The sequence below is a fragment of the Miscanthus floridulus genome, chromosome 8 (assembly GCF_019320115.1).
Source record: "Miscanthus floridulus cultivar M001 chromosome 8, ASM1932011v1, whole genome shotgun sequence".
Classification (NCBI taxonomy): domain Eukaryota; kingdom Viridiplantae; phylum Streptophyta; class Magnoliopsida; order Poales; family Poaceae; genus Miscanthus; species Miscanthus floridulus.
The window spans coordinates 38,523,581-38,547,787 of NC_089587.1; the positions used below are offsets into that span (position 1 = coordinate 38,523,581).

Consider the following 24,207-nt stretch of genomic DNA (forward strand, 5'->3'; position numbering starts at 1 on the left):
TTTATGGCATGGTCGCTGCTGATGGTGTACGAGAGATGAGAAGCCCTCGACGTTTTGGCCGAAGCTCTCCATTGTGAAAGATGATGGGGGACAGTTCGGGAGAGACCACACGGAGAATCGCTTGTGCGTGGAGAAGGCTCGTGGGCTATCCGCTAAGTTATCTGACCGGAAGTTTAGCCCTTGCGACGGGCTCTAACTAGCTCTAGCGGAGAGCGTCAAGTTTCCGATAGCCAGTAAAAAAGATCATCGTGCGGGAGTTAGCATTATCTAACTCATTTGTGTTTCCGCATTTATTTTACAATTTCTTGATGTGTGCCTTACCTTCCGTGTCTGGCTTGCTAGGTTAGTTGATAGAATTAAAACATAGGGTGCAAAACTTTTTTTGCGTTAGAGATATTAACACAAAACTAGATGTACAATTAGGGACTTACGTAGATTCTTATAAGTGGTTTTGAGCCTTATTTTGAAAGCGACGTAATTCATGCTTTTTTCTCAATTCCTTGTCACTCTCAATCATGTTCATGTGGCCCCAATTACCTTGCTGATTTTTTTTTGAACAAACCATGAATACTCATTCCAGATCTTGTCCCTCCGGCCTAAAATTTTTTAAGCACGCCATGTATATTCAAGCATTTTTATGTTCCACATTGTAGCGTTTTTTAGCATTCAAATAACCAAAATAAATAAACTCCAGATCGTCTTCTGAAATTTACGAACATCTCAGAAATTCAAATAAGTTATCTTCTCCTCATTTCGTAGAACTTTCCAAATGCGCTGAAAACAGCACGTCGAGAACAACAACAGCTCTGACCCTGATCCATGATGGGTCAGTCAGTCAGTAAAACTACTGCATCAGACCATCAGTACGTGTTGAATTTCCCTCTTTCAAAGAGCATAGGCAATGCTGACGGATATATGAACATTAGTACAAGCTGACATTATTATCGTACAAATTATTGACATCAGTAATCATACGACGATGCATGAGGACTACGTACGGTACATGTGGCTGGGCTAAACTACCTGTTCGTTCGTCGATCCACCAGCGCACTCAGCTTATCTACCGCAACCAGACGTGCTGCGGCACCTCTGATCGCTGATGGACATGTCGGCGACGGCGACTGTGGCGGTGCAGTTCATCTCCAGCACCACGCCCCGGTGCACCAATCCGCCCAGCACGGCGACGCGGCCGCGCACCCGCGTGGCAGTGGCCACCGCGACGGCGCCCGCCGCCACGACGTCCTCCAGGAACGCCGGGTCCCCAGTGTTGGTTTGATCTCCCAACCACAGTGGCCCAACGGCCACTTGGGCCTTGACCTCGCGCTCTGATCGGGGGCGCCCAGTCCATCTATGGCTGGCGGGCCCCGTCACACTGCGCATTAAATAGGGGTGGGGTCGGCGGCTCTCGGTACGAGGTTCGCCTGAGCCGTACGCCCCACCTAGAAACCCTACTCCGATCTAACAGAGGGGCGCAGCCAGTGACGGGAAGCACCGCCGCCGCCACTGCACTGCGCCACCACGGTCTTCACTGCGTCGCTCTCTCTTCTCCGACCGTCGCTGCCTAGCGCAGAACTTCACCGATGAACCTGATGGCCGGATCCCCTACTCAATGGATGGTCAGTGCCTAACCCTAGCTCTTCCTCTCCCTCTCTGTCCCTCTCCGTTCACACCATTACTACGAGAAACCCATTGAAACCCCACTGATCTACAACTAGATGATCCAAAGAGTCCTAACAATGGTACCAGAGCCGGTTCTAGTATGTGGATCTTGTCAGGGGCTAGAAACCGATTAGAAAAGAAAAAATAGACTAGATCCGTTCGGATCTAGACAGAGAACGAAGAACCGCATGGGGAAGATGAACGGTTTTTTAAAATCGGAAGAAGTAGAAACCCAGAAAGGGGAGGGGTACCCATAACCCTAACCCTAACAGAAGGGAAAAGAAATGGACGGCGGTCCGGGGGAAGTCTTACCAGGGCTTCCCCGCCGCCGTCACTACCGCCTCACGCGGGATGGAGTACCCACCGCCGGCTTGCTGATGCGCGGGAAGAGAATCAAAAGAACAGCAAAGAAAAGAACAGATTAGATCCTTCGGATCTGAGCAGGCTGAAGGGTGTTTTCACTAACCCTAACCCTAAATGGGTGATGGAAACAGAGGGTTCGGATTCAAGAAAACGACGAGACCCGAAACCCTAACCCTAGATCCAATCCCCATCCCCAAATCCAAACAAGCAGAAACGCAGAAGGGGAAAGGGATGGCTTACCTCGCCGTCGTGCACGCCGACGCGCGCCGGGGGAAAAATAAAGGGCCGGTCGGGGGCACTGCTCGCCGGGATCCGGCCACAGGGGCGCCGCGGCTAGGCCGCTCGACGACGGCGCGCTCACCCGCTGGGGAATGCGCACGCCGGCGAGGGGGCTGGCGACAGCGCCGGGGCTCGCTGCTCCATTGTTTCGCCCACTCGCTCACTCGGTGGCTGCTGCTGCGGCTGCGTCTCCGAGCGGCGCTGTGCGATGAGAGAGAAGGGGAGGGTGGAAATGAGGTTAGGGTTTCACGGTGAGGCCACTCGTGCCGGTTTTGTTCGCGCGAAATGCAAGGACGACCGTCCGATCAAGATCCGACGGCGAGGAGATCGAATGGGCCGTTTCGCAGCCTAGGCGGGATTGAGCTTTCCCGGCCCAGGCCCAGGTTGCGGCCTGGGCGCGGGGAGGAAGGCGCGCGCGTAGTGGTGGGCCGTGCGCTGCTGCTGCTTGCGGGCCGCACGCTGCTGCTGCTTGCGGGCCGCGCGGTGCTGTAGCATATGGCCGAGCGCGTGAGCCGCGAGCGCCACGCGCTGCTGCTGCTGCTGGGCCGCACGCGCGGGCAGGCCTTCGGGCCGAGCAGGCTTCAGGCCGGCCAGAATGAATAGTAAATGATGTTTTGAAGTCTATTTATTTACAGAAGCATATTTGATTGAATTTTGATCAATTTAAAGGTTTAAATTTCTGGTAAAACTGCACCAACGTGTTAGATTTTCCAGAGAGTAGAAAAGTACAGTAAAATGCTTCTGAAAAGTATATAAAGAAATTTTGTCAAGTTTCCGCTGCAAAGTTAAAGATGTTGTCTTCTTATTAAATTCGAACCAACGGGAGAATTTAATTTGAAGAGCAGTTATTGTTATTCAGTAAATGATGAAAAGTTTATCCTCCAGTTAAAATTGGAACCAACAAAATTTAATTGGAGGAATAGTCGGTTGATAGTTAAGATAAATTATAATATTGTTATTTTCTGACCAACGTTGATGATAACAATATTATAAGTTTATTTATGAGTTTAAGTTTAAAGTTAAATTATGGTATTGTTATTTTCTAACCAACGTTGATGATAACAATATTATAATTCTATGAGTTTTATGTTTAAGGTTTAAATCTCTGATGAATTTTGCATCAAAGTGACCAATTTTTCAGAGAATAGATAAAGATCAAGGAATGCTCTTAAACTAGAGAAAGTATTTTCATGTTTCCGCTGCAATAAAGTTGATTGTCTTCTAATTAAATTCGAACCAACGGGAGATTTTAATTTTGAGGAGCAGTTCTATGTTTTCAAGATTATTAAATTTCTATACGTTAATTCCATTTCTGCCCAACGGTGATGTGGAATTAATGTAGAAGAATGATGTTTTATTCTATTTCTGTCCCACGGTGATATAGAATAGAACATAAAGTTTTCAAAGTTTAATGAGCATTATTGTTGAATATTTTTCAGACAAAAGACCTCCATGCTTTCATTCTTGAAGGCAGAAAGAGAAATGAGCTGGGTACTTGTGACTCAGATGATGAAATGCCTAAGGGCAAGTTAATGTATGAAAGAATGCCATTGGTTAAGGGACTGTGTCTCTTTAAAGAATGACTTCAAAAGAAAAGAATTCTAGGATATTGATCCAAGAAAAGAGATAGATCAATGAGAGTCTTATTGAGAAATGTCTTTTATGTACTCTCTGTGGAGAAGAATTTATTTTAGTTTCACTTATGAGAGTTGTAAAAGTCATATACATGTTTAATTTGACTAACATTGGATTAAACATGTGTGTTAAAAGAATATTCGGATTTATTTCTGAATTTGATGATTGAACATGAGCCAATCCTGGCAATTATGTCCGTTCAAAGGAATATCTCGCATGGCGGGAAAAAGTTTATGATAGTACCCGCATGGCGGGAAAAGTTTGAGAAAATACCCGCATGGCGGGGTAAAGTTAGCATAGTACATATGTTAACCAATCCTGCATGGCGGGAGAGTTTGGCATAGTACTTATCCCGCATGGCGGGAGAAGGATATGATGACTCATGTGCTCTAAGTGTATTCCGCACATGGAGAGAAGTTTGCGGTAGCTCTTATGCTATCCTAGAATTGACCGTACACTCTGATTGTGTCAAGGTCAGTTAAGTACTCAATGAGTTTGAAGAACAAAAGAAAGTTGCATGTGAACCAAGAGATAAGAATGATATGCAAGTGTGACTTGCAGAAGTATTGATAATAATAGACTATGTTGAGTTTTGAAGTGTAATGAGGAAAATGTACTCCTATACGAATTTTATTTGCATGATGTAATCGTGTGGATGAAGTAAGTAATTAAAGTTTCCTCATTCACAAGAGTTCTGAATGTTTCGAAATTGTGGTAGAAAAGTTCATACCACATTTCGAGGGGGAGAAATGTAAGATTAATTAAGAAAGACAATTAAGAAAGATACTTTCCCCATACTTCAGATAATGCAATGCATACTATGCATTGAAGGTAAAAGTGATCTATAAAAGATGAATGTGATCGTTGAGGGAGTAAGACGGTCATAATAACTGATACCCCTAAAGTAAAGAAATAGCTAAATTCCTGGACCTTTTTACAAGTTCCAATAGGAAGATAGCATAGTCGTCTAGTATTCATACTGGACGAGTTCAGAGTTATCAAGGCAGTGCTAAACGCGTCATATGAGTTTTTAGTAGATTAAACCCAAAATAAGAAATTTGAAGATACACCATCTTTATAGAAGATGGAGTAATCTGGGGGAGCATGGTATATAGATACCTAAGGCTTGAATAGAAGTGGGATTACATATCCACTACAGTGTTTTTAGAGCAACAAATTGCTTATACATGCTGATGTTGTATGACATATACAACACCAGATGTTAGCTCTTAAAGAAGATGAATAAGTAAACAAGGATCTTGTGATACAGGAGGCTATAGAACAATTGCCTTTTGGCAATGAAGAGTAACAATAGCCCCATATGAAAGAAGTGCCACGAGGCCCTAGAAGGTCTCAAAGAATAAGAAAATCAGATATTTCTGGTGACTAAGAAGTAAAAGTTAAGAAAGAAATTCAAATAGAGAGTGATTCCACCTCATTTGAAAAAGCCATAAGAGGCGTTCACTCGTCTAAATGGCAAGAAGCAAAGGTAGATGAAATGAAATCGATAAATACCAACGATGTTTGGGACTTAGAAGTAATTCCCAATGGAGCCAACACAGTAGGCTGTAATGGGTCTACAAGATAAATGTGACTCCAAAGGAAATATGAAAAGCTATAAAGCGCCACTTGTGGCGAAATGATTTACACAAAGAGAAGAAATAGATTATAATAAGCTTGCAAGGATTCTTTTATAATCATAATGGTATTAGTGGCACATTACGATTTACAATTACATCAGAAGGATGTAAAGACACATTCCTCAACGAGGATTTGTATGGAAACGTTTATATGACATAACTCAAAAGGTTTTGTCGTGGAAGGAAAAGAACGTAAAGGGATATTGCCTAAAGAAATCCATTTATGGATTAAAGCAAGCTTCAAGACAGTGGTTCTTGAAGTTTGACAGTACAATAAGAAAGTTTGGGTTTTAAAGAGAATATAGAGGACAATTGTATTTATGCAAAGTTTAAACATGGGAAATTTATTTTCCTAATCCTGCATGTGGGTAGCACCTTACTCGCTAGTAGTGGTGTTAATCTACTGTTGGAGAAGAAGCAGTTCTTGTCCTCAAGTTTCAATGAGAATGGTCTTGGTAAAGCATCATTCGTTCCAGGAATTGGAACTTACCGAGATAAAAGGAAAAGGGGTATTAGAACTATCTCAAGTGTATACTTAGAGAAGATTCTAAAGAAATAAAGTATATATGTGAATAAACCTGCGCCTGTTCCTATAGTCAAGGGTAATAGTTTTTGGAACTTTCAGTGTTCCAAGAATAAATGTGAGATCGATCAAATGGACGTCCTATATGCTTCAGCTGTTGGAAGCTTACTGAATGCTTATAAGCAAGAACTTACCCTACACAGTTTATGTATCCAGGATGTTTTGGCAGAAGTCCAGTCCAGATATAGATCACTAGAATGGAGTTGAGAATAGTTTTGCAATTGTGCAAAGATTTATAGGCCTCATGGTGAGTAAGAAAGAATAAGTACTCTCAAATAGTTGTGGGTACAAAAGTTAAATTTTGGCGAGATGTTTAGTGAAACCCACATAGTAGCTAACACTCGCAGTTGGAGTTTTATTGTGGAAAAGCTCCAAAGAAACAGTTATGGTGTCATCAAAGATGCATACCCATGGTATAGCTTGTTATGAGGCTTAAGACAGGCGAAATGGTTAAAGGAACTTACACCCGAAATTGATAATGGTATACGACAGCAATAACCATTTAAGTAAGTTCGCTCCTATAACAACGGGTCAAGTGTGCTGCCAAACACATTGACGTTAAAGTTATACGTTGCGAAGGAGAAAGTCCTGGAATCATACTAAAAGTATTGAGCATATAAGTAACAAGCAAGTGCTTGCGGATCCGCATACAAAAGGCTTACCACCCAGTGTGTTTGTAGAACACACAGTCGACATGGGTTTATGGTATAGCCTATGATTTCCGGACAATAAAGGGCCCAAAGTTAAAGAATCTGTTTCAGAACAGAGATGTGTATTGTAGCTGTTAAGTCTATCAGGCGATTGACCGTGACGATGAAGCATGCTCTATGCACTAATATGTGATGGAACAAATAAAAGTGAAAATGATTAAAGTCAAAGTTTAAAGTTAAAGTATGAGTTGAGATCAAGGGGGAGAATGTTGGTTTGATCTCCCAACCACAGTGGCCCAACGGCCACTTGGGCCTTGACCTCGCGCCCTGATCGGGGGCGCCCAGTCCATCTATGGCTGGCGGGCCCCCGTCACACTGCGCATTAAATAGAGGGTGGGGTCGGCGGCTCTCGATACGAGGTTCGCCTGAGCCGTACGCCCCACCTAGAAACCCTACTCCGATCTAACAGAGGGGCGCAGCCAGTGACGGGAAGCAGCCGCCGCCGCCACTGCACTACGCCACCACGGTCTTCACTGCGTCGTTCTCTCTTCTCCGACCGTCGCTGCCTAGCGCAGAACTTCATCGATGAACCTGATGGCCGGATCCCCTACTCAATGGATGGTCAGTGCCTAACCCTAGCTCTTCCTCTCCCTCTCTGTCCCTCTCCGTTCACACCATTACTACGAGAAACCCATTGAAACCCCACTGATCTACAACTAGATGATCCAAAGAGTCCTAACACCCAGGAGCACGCCAACGGCGACGTCCACCGTCACATTCAGGCGCACGGTCCGCCACGCCAGGGCCATGCCTGGAGGGCCCAGGGCCTGCCCGACCTGGCGCACGTGGTAGTACACCGACGTCTCCGTCGCGCCGTACTGCAGCGATGCCGCGTTAGGGTTCTTCACCGACACGTCCGCCACCACCGTCAGGGTCAGGAGTGGCGGCGGCGTCGACGAGGACGAAGACAATGACGCGACGGCGGCGCTGGGGTCCTTGAGAGAGATGGCGTTCATCGTCATCATAGGCTCGCGGACGCGGTAGACGGTCAGCGTCATGGCGAGCAAGGCAGCGGCGATGAGGATGCTGATAATGCCGCATGAGATGACCACGCAGTGAAGGCGCAGAAATGGGGTTCTGACCACGGCGTTGCTGCCCATGGCATCACCGGTGGATCGGATCATCGGAGGCCAAGTGCTGGTTGGTTGGAAGAAGAGAGGTAGGACAACGGTGCGAGTGAAGCTAGTAGTGGAGACATGCGGTAAGTAGTGAGTGGGTGATGATCACGGAGGTTAATGGTTTTTTTTCAACGAAGAAGAATTATATTAGATAATAGCTGAGTACATCGACACATTACCAGTACTCTGTATTACACAGATATCTAGAAACTGATTTTCATCTAAATTGTACCCACACTATGAATAGCTATAGATCTCAAAACCAAACCTGGACGATGCTTTGCAGTATGGATGACCGCACAAGCAAACACTTGGTAAAAGGCCTAAGTACAGATGCCCAACGAACGACGACCAACATTCATGTAGGCGGAGTTGAGAAACTTCTTTCTGGTATCTTCCTTCTTCTTTCTGTCACCGAAGAATGAGGAAGACCGATCTGAAACTTAATCTCCCTAGTCCTTCGTCGTGGCTAGATCTAACCACGGTAAAACGGAGAGAGACCGGAGAAAATTATTCCATGGTGACAACATCATCTCCGTCTTGATATCGCCGTCCAGAAATAAAAGTCTCCATGTCATACTGGTGAGGATGCTGACGCCGTAGTTGTTGCCCTCATCTTCAAGAGAGCGGCCATGAAAAAAACGATTCCATCCTGCCCTCTCGCCGTCGCCGGAGAGGAGGAGGAGGAGATAAATCCCCAAAACCAAAAAACTTAGCATGGAGAGACCCTAACCCTAATGACTTGATCTATTGAAAAACTTATTAAAAACGATAGATCCCACTCCCTCCAGCCTCCGGCGATATGCCGGAGGGGGGAGGGAGGGGAACCAATGGTGGTGGAGGCAGGGGGCAGCGGCGGCGCTCCGAGCGCGAGACGCAAGACCTGGCCACGGAGGTTAATGGTTTATGCCCTGCTTGGATGCAAAGTATCTTTGAAGTATTGGAGAAATATTATAGTTTTACAAAATACTTTGGTTTTCAAAAGCTACGGGATGTTTGGATGCAACAAATCTTGTAGTATCTAAAACCATGATTTTGTCAAAAGCTGTAGGATTGTTGGAGTTTTAGAAACTCCACTCATAACCTCTTTTTTCTAAACCACGGTTTTGTATCTCTTTGGCTTATAAAACCATAGTTTCGTGATACTACAGTTTTGAAAAAACACATCATCCAAACAGGTTAAATATTTTGTTTTGTGGTTTTATGATGGGATTTAGCTTGCATTGGTGATTGGATGTTTCAATTTTGCGTAGAAGTCAAAGCTTCAGTGTCACTCTTTTTTCCTTTCTTCACCTAAATCATTTATGCTTTCTAACATTTTAGCCAAAATTTAATATGTTCTTATAAACCACCCTAAACTATAATATCATATTTCACTGTTCCTTGCAGATTGTAGTACTTCTTTCATCGTCACTAATAGCACACCCCAAAAAAATTGTATTTTGGGATGTCAATGAGTAACCATAGAGTAATGTTTTTTACAAATTTTTCTAAAATTACTCAAACATCTAGTTAAATAAGAACAATATGGCTAGAGGAAATATTGTTTTATAAAGTCAAACCAATATTATTCACACATATTCTAGAAATGGTTTTTTTATACACATGCCAGTTGCATGGTTTTATTTGTGTGCAAAACATGTTTAAAATGTTTTTGAAAAGCGTTTAAGTTTTGAGGGAGTCTAGATATAGCATGCCACTAGGTTACTTTGGTGGTGGGTTAGTATTTCCATAGCTTCCGCTTACGGATCTTGTTGGGAAAACAAGTAGAGTCTGGAAGAATTTAGGGGCCTCCTTACTATCGAATCATCTATACAAGAGGTTATGGAGTTGGTTGTGCAAGTGCATCATCACTGAAGTTATCATCTAGGAAGAAAAGATGGACACCTGATAATTTCTGCCAATGTTTGCTGCTGAAAAGATGGATACCTGAAAATGCTGCCAATGTTTGCTGCTATGACAGGAAGAAACAACTGCTGAGTATGCTAGAACTGGATGAATTACAGAACTAAATATTCAAAAGGAAAATTCCTTTGCAAGTTGATCAAGATCCCTTGGCCACCACTTTATATTCTTTTATCAGTGTAAGTGTGTAACACAAGTGTCCGTATCAACCAAATGAGATTCTACCATTGGATCATGTCGTGTGAAGACACTTTCGTTGCAAGTTCTTTACCATGGTACATCCTGGAAAGCAGGGCGCGATGCATACAGTCCAAGCATCTTTGGGTAGGACCTGTTCAGATGGTCAGTGATGCCTACTACCAAATCAAGGTTACAATGATCAGATGAATGACCAGTCAGAATTATTCCTTCGATGAAACACATGATGCAAATATGTTCTGAATGCAGAACTGAAGGCAGTGGCATGTCAGCTCTTGCCTGCTACTATTTCCTTTGGAATACTTGTGTACTGGGATGAGGTTTTATTGCAATGATCCAGTGCACTTATTTGTAGCTATTAGGTACAAGAAATGCAAGTATATCAATGTACAAGTTAACCCAAGATGCAATTGCAACAATGTGGACCAATGCAATTTCTTTTACCAGCTTTGCTATTGATGTCCCTGAATTGGTTTCACAAGAGATAGCAATGGAGATTGAATTGAAGATGCCATGGGTTCAAGGTGTTACTGCAATTCTTATTAGCAGAAGAAATTCAAAGGGTTATGGGAATTATCGGCTCCTGGTAAGCTGAATTTCAAGAAGAGGATGTCATGGGCATGTTCATGGTCAATGCTACGGGCAGTTCAACAAGCAAGGAAGGTGTAGGCTGGTATTCACGTGACCCACGGAAGTTACGCTGTGCAGTACAAAGAGAGCCGTCGAACACAAGCGATGGGGTCATTAAACGACCAGAACTGAACTCCGTGGAGGCGAGCGGGCCGGGAGCTCGAGTCCCCTTCCCCGTTCTGCTCGATCTATCCCCTTCCCCTTTTTCCTTCTTCTACCTCCTGTATCTGTTTCCTTGTATTTAGAGCCTTCAGAACCTCTAATCTACTACTCAGTGTCCAATAGTTGCAAAATACTTGTGTCCAATTTAGTTGCATAATACTTGTGGGTTGCTGACATATATAAGCCTCTTTCGATAAACGATAATGCTATGTTACGGGCGTCCGTCGCGTGACTCCAGTCTGGATGCGGCTCATTCTCATCCGCGCACCGCGCCTGCCCGCTCTGCGCTGCGCGTCGCCGCTCACCGCGGGACGGACTCCGCTCGCTTGGGACACACTCCGCTGGCCCTCACCGCCCCTGCTCACGGGTCATTCACTCGCCGGCGCTGACCCCGCTTGTGGCTTGCGGGACGGAATCCGCCGGCGCCCCCCCCCCATATGCCTCCGTCGCCCGGACTCGCGCCTCCCATCGTGGCCGCGCTCCATCCGCCTACCGCGGCCACTGCCGAAGTCCATGCCGCCGACGAGCTCCACATCGGCGACCTCCGCATACTCTGTGGCATCAAGCTCCGCGTCGGCGTCGAGCTCCACAACGACGAGCTCCGTTCGTCCAAGCAACAAGGTGACATTGCTCTGAAAGCGCATGTTGCAATATGTTTCAAGTGTTTCAGTTGTTTCAGAGATATGTTGCAAGGGTTTCGTATCGATGTTGTAAAAGTAGATTGAGATGTTGCATATGTTGTAATGGTTGTACACTTATGTTGCAAACGTCTGTTCCTAATGTTTCATCTGTTTTTTCAGACGTATGTTACAAGTGTGTTTATCTCGACGTTGCATATGTTTCACACATATGTTGCAAGTGTTTTATCTGGGTGTGTATGTGTTGCAATGGTTTTTCAAGTGTTTCATATGTTTTTTTTAAGTATTTCAGACGTATGTTTCAAACGTTTCATCAGTCTTCAGACGTATGTTGCATGTGTTGTATCTGGATATTTCAAAAGTTGATCGGGTGTTGCATCTCCCTCCTCGCCTTCTGCTGCCTCACCTTGGTGTCTCCTTCTCGCCTTCTGCAAACTGGGGAGGGGGCAGATAGTGCTTCGGTTCATTTTTCATGTTACCCAGGGATGCTTAGAAGGGATGCTCCCATAGGCCTGGGATAGAGAGCTGGACCATGGTTCGGTTGGCTGGGGATTGGGAGCTGTGTCTAGATGCGCTGCTGGCGCCGGACGTCCGGACGCTAGTGCCTCCGTTTGATAAAAAACATATTTAAGCCTCACTATAGCGGATTATATAAATAAAAGGATTTAGATAGAGAAGTAGCCTCCTGAAGATAAGTTGAAAATAGCTTTTGTGCCCATAGAAAGCCGATCATCTCTGACTTGTCTAATGTAAAATAAGCCTATATATTAGGAGAAAAGAATTGAATTGAATTAACTCTCCACTGAAGTAGTATGCTTCCCATATTCCAATCTCAAAGACAGCGTAGAGAAACCAACAATGTTTTTTCTCTCACAACATTTCAACATAAATATTAGCATAAGTCAAATTTCAGCGAAACTAACAGGGCCAGATCTCCAATAATGGACGCGCTTGGTTGCCATAGCTGCTGTGCAGCAGCCATAAAGCCATTGCTATAGTATCGCTGAGTGACTTGTTCTGTAGTGACAGTTTTCTTTTCTTTTCCTTTTTTTTTTTTGAGAAGTTCGGGGGGAGAGCATCCCCACCTTTTCATTTCATAAAAGGAGCATACATGAGCAGTTTGTTACATGTCGTTTATGGAGAAATTAGCATGGGGTGGGGAGGAGAACAACAAAGCCCAAGCATGGGCAACATGTCTATCTGATGGGGGCAACCTACATGCCCAAAGCTTGGCATCTTCACGACACCCCACGAAGAGGCGAGTGTAGCAAGGAGGCAGGGAACGGAACACAACATCGTGCCTGTGCTTCTAGAGACGCCAACAACAAAGTAGAAGAAAGGCATTGAAGTGGGCAGCAGGGATGGTGGACGGTGGTTGAACGCGCCAAAGAGCAGCAACATCTTCTTCATCAATTTGCACACCAATCCAGTGCCAAAAGCCAACTGCAAAGGCGCAACCGGCAATAAGATGAGCTGTGCTTTCAACCTGAGCACCCCACAACTCACATAGGTCTGAGTCAATGCAGTTCTTCTTGAGTAAATTCTCCCGTGTTTGGATTCTGTCTTGGACGAGTAGCCAGCCAAAAAACTTAACTTTGGGAGGGGCACGGTTCTCCCAAATGAACTTATAATAGTCACAGCTGCTACCTACTGCAATGATAGACTTTTATATCATGGACGAACTGAGACGATGTGCTTTGTCCTCCCATGGGCAGCGGCGAACATCCTGAGCATTGGTGAGATTAATTTCTGCAAGCACAGCGGTCAGTTGGGTGAGCTCCTCAGTGGCAACAGAAGAAAGCCGGGGCACAAAAGCCAATCTTAGATCAGAGACAAGCACATGATGAACCGAGGCTTCAGGGCGACGGGCGTGGGTGTAGAGAGTAGGCATGGCATCTACGAGCGGTCCAGCCGCCAGCCAGCAATCGTGCCAGAATGCTGTAGAATGCCCATCACCCACCTCTACCGTGGTGAGCAACCGATAGTCAGGTAGAAGCTGACGTAGTGAAGCCCAATGTGTTCCAGCACTAGTGGACTTCGGTGCTTCAAGAGGACCTCCAAATTCAGTTTTAAGCCAGCGAGACCATGCCGAGTCTGTCGCAGTGTGCGCTCTGTGGAGCAGTTTCATGAGCAAGCAGGTATTTTGGAGAGAAAGATCTCGAACACCCAAGCCGCCATTCTCCTTTGGCAAGCAAGCTTTAGTCCAGCTGACCAAGCACTGAGCACCAGAAACAGATTCTTCACCTGCCCAAAGAAAGGCTCGTCGACGAGCATCAAGAGCATCCACAACACCTTGAGGAAGTTGCAATGCTCCCATTGCATACACCGGAAGACTGTCCAGAACAGAATTGACTAGGACAAGGCGGCCACTGTGGTTGAGGAGGCTAGACCACCATCCAGATAAGTACCTGTCAACACTCGCAATAATTGGCGCAAAGGTAGAGAGATTCAGCTTCTCATTGGGGAGTGGGAGACCAAGGTACGTCTGGGGGAAATCACCCTGTGCACAGCCAAGGACGCCCACAAATTGGGTAGCAACATCTTGAGGGACATGCATCGGCACTAACATGCTTTTGTTGTAGTTGATGTTGAGACCTGTAGCTTTGGAGAAGCTCGTTAGGAGTTCTTTGAGACGCTCCACAACTTGTACATCTGCTCGGACCACAATGAGCGTGTCAACAGCATATTGGAGAATTGTGTAACACCCCGGTGTTATGCAAGCATTTAGGCACTACAAATCATGCATATTATGCATCATCAAGCATCCTAATCATACATACCTAATCATGTAAATAATAACTGAAACCATGCTTCGAAACATATGAAACATGCTCGTGAAACATGAATGTTGCATACACTTGTTTAGAGTTGTTTTTGTCCTCATTATGCTTGTTAGGTTAGTAAAACATGTTTGGCTATGATTGTAAAGCATCTAGAATTATTTAGCACAATTTTTGGAGCAAAGTTGTATTTAAATTATTACCAAATTTTGCTTTAAAAATAATTCTTCAAAATTAGGGTTTTGAATTAATATTGAGTTTAATTTGGTAATTAAAAATCTATTTGGAATTTGACTTTGGTCATAAAAGCAAAGTTGTAGAGGATTAAATTCTAAGCAACTTTTATTTTTGGGCCATTTTCAAAAGAAGTCATTTTCTTGCTCAAAAGGGTATTTGAAAACTGATATTTGAAAATTCCTTAAAAATAGAAATTGAAAAATGGTTTCTCTTCTTTCACGGGCCGTCGCCTCACTTCTGGCCCGCTAGCCGAAGCCGGCCCAACGATTCCCGCGTGCCACGCCCTTTGCCTCGGCCCAGCCCAACTCACGCGATGGCCCGCCTCCGCGTCGCTCCCCTGCTCCCGCTCGCCGTTCGCCAGCGCGCGCCGCGTCCCGACCAGCGCCAGAGCGCGCTTGCCGCGTGGCCGCCATGCACCGACGACGTACGCCGCGCGGCAGCCATGGCCTGCCTCCGCCTCCACGCGCTCGCCTTCTTCTGCTGACCCCGCTGCGCACCCCACTCCACTCTCTCGCTCGCTCGGCCGCAGCGACAGCAGCAGCGCGCGCCCGCCCTCGCCACCGCGCACCGCGCCTCGCCGGAGCTAGCTTGCCTGGCCGTCCTAGCTCGCCGTTGAACTCTCCATCTCGCCCGCAGCTCCGCCTCCTCCCCGCGCACCCCGTGCTCGTGTCACTTCGTCGTGGTAAGCATCCCTTCCATGGGAATCGCTCGCCAGAGCATGGCCGAGCTCGCCGGTGAGCTCCGCTCCCGTGGACTCTCCCGCTCCGCTTCCCTTCCTGCCTTTCTTTCTCACGCACGAGCACCGCACTGCACCGTGGAGTCTCCCGGGCACCTCCTATCGCCCTACCATGGCCGGAGACGCTCCATCGGCGACGAACCACGCCATCGCTCCGCCATTGCCGCCAGCAAGCCTCGCTTCGGTGAACCGCCCCTCCCTATTCACCTCTATCCGATGCGGTTTGGCGTGGGGAGCACGTTGGTGCCCTCTGTTTCGCCGGGGAACCTCGCCGACGGCGAGAACGCGCCGGTCAGCGCCGCCCCTGCTTCGGTCTGGCCGACAGGTGGGGCCATTGACCCGCGAGGGCCTGCTCGTCAGCGCCCTGGCTCGGGTCTGGGTGCACAGCACCGGGTGCACCCAACCTTTTTGTCGGCTGGTTTTAAAAAGGGTTTAAGAAATGAATTTTCAGATTTCTGTTAAATACTTTGGAAAATGTTTGGGTACTCATTTTGGCTCCAAATTTGTTGAAACAAATTTTGTTGTGTTCCTTGTCACCAGATCTACATGATAAAAATATTGCATGTCATTCTTGAGATACTTTTCTGTGGAGTTTTATTTAAGTATTCAAATTGCTATTTTATTGAGAAAGTCATAATAAATCATAGAAAGATCAGAAAAATATGCTTCCAAGTTTGTTACTCTTCTTGTGTAATGTACTTCCTAGGAAAAATATATGCCATGCATGTCCTGTAGAAAAATTGTGAGGTGTAGTTCAAGTGCCTTTAATGGCTGATGTTTGTTATTTTTGCTAGAGAGCAAAATTTGTATAAAACATGCATGTGATAATTTTTTGTATAGTGATTATTTGTTGTGTAGAACATAGGAAAAATATTTCATCTGTTGTTTGACACTTTTCACAGTACAAAGTATTTTCATATTCATAATCATGCCATAGCTTGTTATTTTTGTGTAGGCTAATCCACTCATCCAAATGCCATAAAAATCTGATGGTAGACTACTTAGGGTAGTACTGTGCTATGGTAATTTTCTAAGATTTTTCTAAGCTATAAAAATAGATGTTGTTATTCAAACCTATTATTAACTAGGGTTAATCAAATGTTGCTTTGTGTATGTTTAAGAAATTAGTGAAGCTTTGATGTATCTTTGAAGCATTTAATGAGATGTGTTGACTTAGCATATTAGTAGTAGAAGAGAATGCAGTAGATGACATGTGCGTGTAGTATATGTTCTTGGATGATGTTGACTAACTTGCATTCAAGCATATCCATTGTGTTCATTTCATCCGATGCACTTTTTGCATAAGCACTTACGCACATGCATCATACAGGATCGCAAACCGAGAGCCCAGTCGTCATACTCGAGGAGCCCAAGGAACAGCTCGAGGTGCAGCCGCAGGAAGTGACCGAAGCCGACGAGGAGGACGTTGAGGAACTTCGGAAGTGCCCCGATCACTGCCCGAGCTCCTTCGAGAGAGGCAAGCCCCGGAGCATTTTCTCCCCGCTTTGCAATTATTAATTAAATGTTTTACTTTAATTGATGCATTACGTTCAGGAGTTGTCTGCAACCATTGCTGCATTATACCTTGTCTACCTTTGTTATACTATATCCTTGTTACCCTGGTATCCGCAATCGAGTCAATGCTTAGCTGGCTTAGACCGGTAGAAGTCGGGTGATTTCCTGTCACCTGCGAGCTATAGGTGGTTACCTAGATCTACTTGGATAACTATGTAGTCATGGTATAACTAAGTGTTTAATGAAGTTGAGACCGGACGGAGACTTACAGAGTTTTGGACTGTAGTGCTTTCCGTCTATGTCGATTAAGGACCGACCGTTGTTGGGCCTCGAGTCATGTTGAACGCATGCCTTACATTTAGCTGGCCGAATAAAGTACCTTTCGACTGTGAAGCTGGGAGATTATTTGGGCCGAGTAGATTACCCGCAGCGCACTGTGCCGGAGCAGGTGTGGTAGGACACGGGGGCGAGATGATAAGACCAAAGTGTAGTCGGTCGGCCCCCGGGTACATGTGGTTCCTGGCAAACTCGAGATTCCTGGATAGTTGACTCGGTGACCAATACCTCACTTTAGCGGGTGAGTGAGGTTTGTGTAAGGAATAAATCACTAGCTAGTTAGGAATCGATTCTAATCGTCATCGCTCCTGGATAGTGAGCACTTGACTTGAGTTACTTCATCGTAGTAATGTTAATGGAACACTTGGACAGTTATAATGAATATGGCATTATGGAAGTTGTTGATGATCATGGGTTATCATTATTTGCTTAATCATATGTTTGCTCTAGTATAGGTACAAATCTAGCCGACAGGTTAATAATAATTAACTTGACAATAATGCTTTTGGAAAGGTTCTTGAAATAATAAAAATGCCTCTTTTTGCAAATGAGTCAGCTACCCTACTATAAAGCCCTTCATAATCCTTGGTGTCACTTTATTTTTGGTTATGTCGGGTAAGTCTGGCTGAGTACCCTCTCGTACTCAGGGTTTTATTCCCACTTTTTGCAGATGGGCAGATGTATTATGGCTACTGTATCAACTGTCTTTATCCTACGATGGGTGATGCTTAGGACCATGGGCATGGTCATTCCTTACGTCTCGTCTGATGCTTTTGTTGGAGATGATCATTAGCTGGCACTGTATTTGAACTCCGTGTGAGTGTGTGTGGTTTGAACAAATGGATTCCGCTACTTCTATTTGAACTCGTTTTGTAATAACTATGTTTAAACTCTGATGTATCTGAGATGTGAACTTTTATGTAATATGTAATGGTGACCACTAAACTTATTACGATCTTGGCTGGTATGTGAGTTGGTTTGAAATCCTTCGTGATTTCACGGACTACCGGGTTATATGGGCTTAAGTTTGCTAAACTGTCTGCTCTGGCGGATGATTTTCTGACTTAATTTTGTATAATTGGTCGGTTCTGTTACAGCTGGCATCAGAGCATGGTTTAGTGCGTTACTGTTCACAAGTGTATTTAAAACAAAAAGGCATTTGAAAAATGTGATTTCCAAACTAAAAAGTGTGCCAGTGGTCATATCCTTTATGCCCAGTTAAGGACTCTAGGTGGCTTAATTAAGTACTGACTTGGGGTTCTTGCATCATATTTCTCTTTCGTCGCTCATACGGCGTGCTATTGTATGAGTGCCACTTGTTTGAGTGGTAATGGATGGACCATTTGCCTCTACGCCTCGGTAAGTGTGAGTTGTGAGAGCATGATCGGATACACCGCCGATCTAGGGTGAATGCTTATATGATGCTGGAATATGTACATGTTCTACGCATGTTTTACGAAGGTATCTCATGTGTGGGTATTCCGTCTGTTGAGGCGATGCCGTCAATAGGACGATGGTTCGGGTAGTTACTACCGTTGTACACGTATCTAGGGATTCGTGTAGAGCGTGTAGCTAAAATTTACTGCTTTTATGCATTCATTGAGAATTGGGCTGAAATGAGTCTTCTGTAGGTACATAACAACGCTATCGTGTAGAACGTATTAGCTACGTAATTGAGAGATCGTTTGTATGCCACCGAATTCGTCGCTAGAAATTATTTATTTCATAAGTTTGTGAGAACGTACGGCACGTACATACATCATATTACTTCTGCATTTCATTCATGTCATGCATTCCTCCCCTTATAAATTGATTATCTCATTTGGATAAAAGTTGTATCACCTAAAATATGTTCCCATGGGGTAATAAAAGAAATTTTGCTACAGATGGCCCGCACGAAGCAGACCGCCCGCAAGTCCACCGAAGGAAGAGCACCTCGACATCCGTTGGCCCTGAGGGAGCACCGCACCATGGACACCTTCTTGAGCGAGTTTGGCATGCCGACCTTGCTTTGGAGAGTGCTCCATGATGTGGGGTACCTAGAGGGTCAAGAGCCGGTGTACTTTTGGAATGAGAGCCAGTTAGAAGAGGATGGACTTGCAGTAGTAGAGATCATGGTTCCTACTCTTAGTGATGCTTCAGAGTGGGATGGTTGGCACTTGGAGTTTGAGAGTCGCACTCCTGTTGAGGGTGCAGAGGGAGCAGCTTTCTGTGTCATCAGGGATATCATGAGCAGATTTCCCAGTGAGCTTACAGCAACTCTAGCTAGCACCTTTCCTAGGGATGATCCTCGTGATGCTATTTGGGTTCAGCCTCAGGGAAGTGCCTTGGTCAGAGGTCTAGCTGAGGGACAGGCTAGCGACAACCATGCTATGAGTGCTATGTTCGCCGCCATCAGAGCGTATGAGGGTCTTGAGAGTACCTACTGGACTTTGACTGGCTTACGTGGTCATGATAAGCTCAAGGTGAGAAAGTAGAAGAAGAAGCAAGCACGTACTATAGCTAGTTTGCAGGAGCAGTTGGCTGATATGAACTTACAATGAAACCAGGCGGTAGAGAGAGGTGATAGAGCTATGCAGCAGGTGCATACGTTGACTCAAGCCAACAACAATGCAGACCGCATGATTGGACAGTTGGTTCAGGAGAGGAATGAAGCTTGGGACGAGAGGGACCTTCTGTTGCAGAGGGTCGATGAGCTAGAGGAGTACAATGTCAACCTGCACGAGGAGTTTCACACGCTCTACAATGGGCTTGGCCCATATGCTCCTCCAGACGCCGCTGGCATGGACATCGACGACGACGATGAGGATGAGCCTATAGTTTCACCTGGGGGCGATGGTGACGTCTCCGACCCCGACGACGGCCTCGAGGAGTAGGCTAGTTGCCTTGCGCTAGTATCTAGGTCCTATCGCGATGACCTTTCTTTTGTTGGCATGTAACCTAATGTATCTTGCTTCGAACTTATGAGACTTGGCATGCGATTGGAACTTGGCTAGTAATGTGATATCTGAACGCATAAAAGTCCAGTGTATGTATGCTGGCAATTTGGTTGTGTGGACGCGATGTTTGCTTTCGAAGTAATTTAATTAGTGATGTTGTTTTAATTAGGATGCGATTATTGTGCCTCTATTTTATTGTATGAATTTATTCTCTCCAGTAAATTCAGTTCGGCATAATTTTTCATTCACTCACAATTATTACAGCTTCACTCAATCATTACTTGTTGCTGAAATATGCAGATGATAAATACTCGCCGTACCACGTATGAGGCCGCTGAGACCAGTGCTAACGGTGCGGGGACCGGTGGTGGTGGTGGAAACCACGGCAACAACAATGAGCCTCCCCTTGAACTGCATTTGCCACCTCCTCCCCCGTTTACCCCAGAGGTGTTCCTCGCACAGTTGCTCGGGAGTCAGCGCAACACGGAACAATCCTAGAAGAACATGGAGGATTTTCTGCGTACCATCGCCAACAATGTTTAGCGTGGTAACAATCAAGGTGGTGGCATTGGGGTGAATCAATATAGCAGCTTCAAAGATTTTATGGACACCAGGCCGCCAATATTCAAGGAAGCAACAGAACCACTCGACGCTGAAGAATGGATCAACACTATGGAAGATAAATTCCGTGTGTTGAGGATGACTGAGGTATTGAAAACTGAGTATGCTGCACATCAGTTGCAAGGACCAGCGAGAATGTGGTGGAAGCACCATCGCACAACCTTCCCTCCAAATGCTCAGATTACGTGGAGAGAGTTCGCTGAGGCCTTCCGTGGAGTTTATATTCCACCTGGGCTGACCGAGATGAAGTTGGGAGAGTTCTTGGCGTTGAATCAGGGCACCAAGACTCTGACGCAATATTTGCATGCTTTCAATAACTTGTGTCGTTATGCTCCCGACATGGTTGACACTGATGCTAAGAGAATCGCTAGTTTCAAGAGAGGACTCAATCCAAAGATGATGAAGCATGTGGGTACCAACACCCGCGCCAGATTCAATGACTTCATCAGTGATTGTCTGAAGCAGGAAAAGAACAACAACGCCAGCACCGCAGCTAAGACTCACAAGAGAGCCCTAGAAGGTGGTCCTTCCCAAGCACGAGCACCTGCGGGAGGTCATCCTCCCTATCATCCATCAGCACCTGGCGCTAGGTTCAGGCCACCTCAGCAGAGAGGTCAAAATTTCAGGGGACCCCAGAAGCCTTACAAGATGGCAGTACAGTCTAACAAGGCAGCCGTAACTGCGGTACAGGGCAGCTCCAAGGGAGCTGTGGGATCTACTGGTATAGTGAGGGGACCCTGCTACAATTGTGACCAACCCGACCACTTCTCCAGGTTCTGTCCTTATCTGCCCAAGAAGAAGCAATAGACTTATAATGCTCGGGTGCATAGTACGACTATGGATGAGATTCCTGAGGGAGAGCCCGTAACCGCTGGTAAGTTTCCTATCAACGAAAACCCTATAGTTGTTCTATTTGATTCTAGATCATCGCATTCTTTTATGAGTCAATCATTTGCACAGAAACATGAACAACTATGCACAGAATTGGGTTATAGTTATCGTATAAGTTCAGTAGGGACTGATGTTTTGACCAATCGGATGGTTCGAGGGGCAACCCTTGAATTAGGTAGCAGGAAGTTTCGAGTGAACTTGATAGTTATGCCTGGACTAGTTTTGGATGTCATTATAGGTATGAATTGGATGAAGGATTGGGGAGCAGTTATAGATACAGGAAGTCGAGTACTTACCCTTAAGGATCCCCTAGGTGAGGGTACTTTCCAAGTACCATTGCCTCGGAGAACAGATCTTATAAGTGTGACATGTGCTACTGATGTTATTCCTATTCATCAGATTCCGGTAGTGTGTGAGTTTCCGGATGTATTCCCGGATGAGCTACCTGGTCTTCCGCCAGATAGGGATATTGAGTTTGGAATTGAGTTAATCCCCAGAACAGCTCTGATTTCAAGGAGACCCTATCGGATGCCTCCCGATGAATTAGTTGAGCTGAAGAAGCAACTAGAAGAGTTATCAAAAAAGGGGTTTATCCGGCCAAGCAAGTCTAAATTGGGATGTCCCGCCTTGTTTGTGAAGAAGAAGAAAGAGGGCACGTTGAGAATGTGCGTAGATTATAGGCCACTTAACGCTGTAACCATCAAGAATAAGTATCCCTTGCCTCATATTGATGTTCTGTTTGACCAGTTAGCCAAGGCTAAGGTGTTCTCAAAGATAGATTTGAGATCCGGTTATCATCAGATCAAGATTCGGCCACAAGATATACCAAAAACCGCATTTTCCACCAGATATGGGTTGTATGAGTATCTTGTCATGTCCTTTGGCTTGACAAATGCTCCTGCACACTTTATGTTTTTGATGAATACAGTTTTCATGCCAGAATTGGATAAGTTCGTGGTTGTGTTCATTGATGACATTCTGGTGTACTCTAAGAACGAGAAGGATCATGAAGAGCATCTGAGAATTGTCTTGACCAGACTTAGAGATCATAAGCTATATGCTAAGTTTAGCAAATGCGAATTCTGGTTGAAGAAAGTTCCTTTCCTTGGTCACATTCTATTAGAAAATGGAGTTTCAGTCGATCCAAGTAAGGTGTAAGAGGTTATGGATTGGAAGGCACCGACCACAGTTCATGAGATTAGAAGTTTCTTAGGATTAGCTGGTTACTACCGTCGTTTTATACCAGACTTCTCGAAGATTGCCAAGCCAATGACAAGTCTGCTATAGAAAGATCATAAGTTCGTATGGACAGAGGAGTGCGAAGCAGCTTTCCACACTTTACGGAAACTGCTGACCACTGCTCCAGTTCTCGCACAACCGGACATTGAGAAACTATTTGATGTGTTTTGTGACGCATCAAAAACTAGTTTAGGCTGTGTTCTTATGCAAGAAGGAAGAGTCATTGCTTATGCCTCATGTCAATTGAGAAAGCACGAGGTCAACTATCCGACACATGATCTTGAACTTGCTGCAGTTGTGCATGCCCTAAAAATTTAGAGACATTATCTACTTGGTAATGTGTGCAATATTTTCACAGATCACAAGAGTCTTAAGTACATCTTTACCCAACCAGAGCTGAACATGAGACAGCGCAGATGGTTGGAATTGATCAAAGATTACAACTTGAATGTGCAATATCATCCTGGAAAAGCCAATATAGTGGCAGATGCGTTGAGTAGAAAGTCACATATCTTGAATGTGCAGCCATTACTTGAAGATGGGTTCGATCTGATGCATCCTGCTGTGTTACATAGTATCCATATTAGTTACTCTTTGGAGAGTAAGATAATAGAAGGCCAGAAAACAGACAAGGGAATATTCCACATCAAAGAGAAAATAAAAGAAAAGCCGTCTAAGCACTTTAAAGTGGATGAATAGGGCGTGTTGTGGTTTGACGATTGTCTTGTGGTTCCCAAAGATCGAGAGCTTAGGAATAAACTCATGGATGAAGCTCACCTTTCTAAGCTATCGATCCATCCGGGAAGTAGTAAGATGTATCAAGAACTAAGACCTCGTTATTGGTGGACCAAAATGAAGAAAGAAGTTACAGCATATATTGCCAGATGTGACACGTGTTGTAGAGTGAAAGCCATTCATATGAAACCTACCGGGTTATTGCAACCTTTGTCCGTACCTAGTAGGAAGTGGGATGATATAAGTATGGATTTTATCTCGGGATTGCCCACTACTCAAAAGGGACATGATTCAATTTGGGTGATTATGGATCGTCTTACCAAGACCGCCCATTTCTTGCCTGTCAAGACAGAATATCGACCACCTCAATATGCCGAGAAGTATATTGCAGAAGTTGTGAGGTTGCATGGTATACCAAAGACTATAGTATCTGATAGAGGGCCACAGTTCATGGCTCACTTTTGGGAACATTTGCACAAAGGCTTAGGAACTAGTTTGATTCGTAGTACCGCTTATCATCCTCAGACAGATGGTCAGACTAAACGAGTGAATGCTGTTTTGGAGGATATGTTAAGAGCCTGTGTGTTGTCCTCTAAGGGATCATGGGAGTCATGGTTACCATTAGCTGAGTTTGCTTACAATAATAGTTATCAAGAAA

The 24,207-nt window shown here is 45.1% G+C and overlaps 1 pseudogene; it reads right to left on the minus strand.

Annotated features, from left to right (window-relative positions):
• Positions 1-1,060: 1,060 nt before the first annotated feature.
• Positions 1,061-7,993, minus strand: LOC136468900 (late embryogenesis abundant protein At1g64065-like; annotated as a pseudogene).
• Positions 7,994-24,207: the final 16,214 nt, after the last annotated feature.